This window comes from Gekko japonicus, unplaced genomic scaffold (assembly GCF_001447785.1).
Source record: "Gekko japonicus isolate JY-2015 unplaced genomic scaffold, Gekko_japonicus_V1.1 scaffold482, whole genome shotgun sequence".
Lineage (NCBI taxonomy): Eukaryota > Metazoa > Chordata > Lepidosauria > Squamata > Gekkonidae > Gekko > Gekko japonicus.
This window is the reverse complement of record NW_015167068.1, coordinates 1,070,020-1,070,928: the sequence shown is the minus strand read 5'-3', so window position 1 is coordinate 1,070,928 and position 909 is coordinate 1,070,020.

Below are 909 nucleotides of genomic sequence, written 5' to 3'. Positions count from 1 at the left end.
AAAGGGGGGGAATACAATTGAGGGAAGCTGAGCCTCACTGCAGCCATCACTTTGAAACTTCTTGCACCCCTTTCCCCCCCATCAAAGGATCAGTCCTCTCTTGGCTGAGCTGCTATCAGAGCTTGGCTGGGAGAAAAGCGTCTCAGAAGACAGGCTCTGAAGAGAACTAGGAACAGGGGAGAATCAGACCCTGCCCTTCACTACCCGAAGGAGTCTCAGAGCGGCTTAGAATCTCCTTTCCCTTCCCCTCCCCACAACAGACACCCTGTGAGGTAGGTGGGGCTGAGAGAGCTCTCTCGAGAACTGCCCTTGAGAGAACAGCTCTGACAGAACTATGGCGTGCCCAAGGTCATCCAGCAGCTGCAAGTGGAGGAGTGGGGAATCAAACCCGGTTCTCCCAGATTCGAGTCCGTGTGACTAACCACTACACGAAACGGACAGCTGAAAGAGCTGTCAAGTTTAAGCCAACTTACGACCCTGGTCTTCCTTGGCGGTCTCCCATCCAAACAGTAGCCGGGACCAGGGGTCATTTCCTGCGGGAGCGCACAGGAGCGGAGCTCCGGCAGTAAGGAGCCCAGGGGGTGGGCACATGCAACAAGCCCCGTCCCCTGCTCCCAGCAGCCCTCAGTTGGGCCACGAGGAGCAAGAAGCAGCCAAGTAAGTTGCAGAGCCCTCCCTGGCCCGCCTTCATGTACAAGCTCTCCCTCCTCTGCGAGGGCAGATCTGCGTGTTCCCCCCCTCCCCAATGGCTAGCAATCCAAAACAGTCCAGTGGCACCTTTATGACCAGGTTTTATTCAGGTACAAGCTCTCCCTCCTCTGCGAGGACAGATCTGTACGTTCCCCCCCTCCCCCCCCAATAGCTAGCAATCCAAAACAGTCCAGTGGCACCTTTAAGACCAAGTTTTAT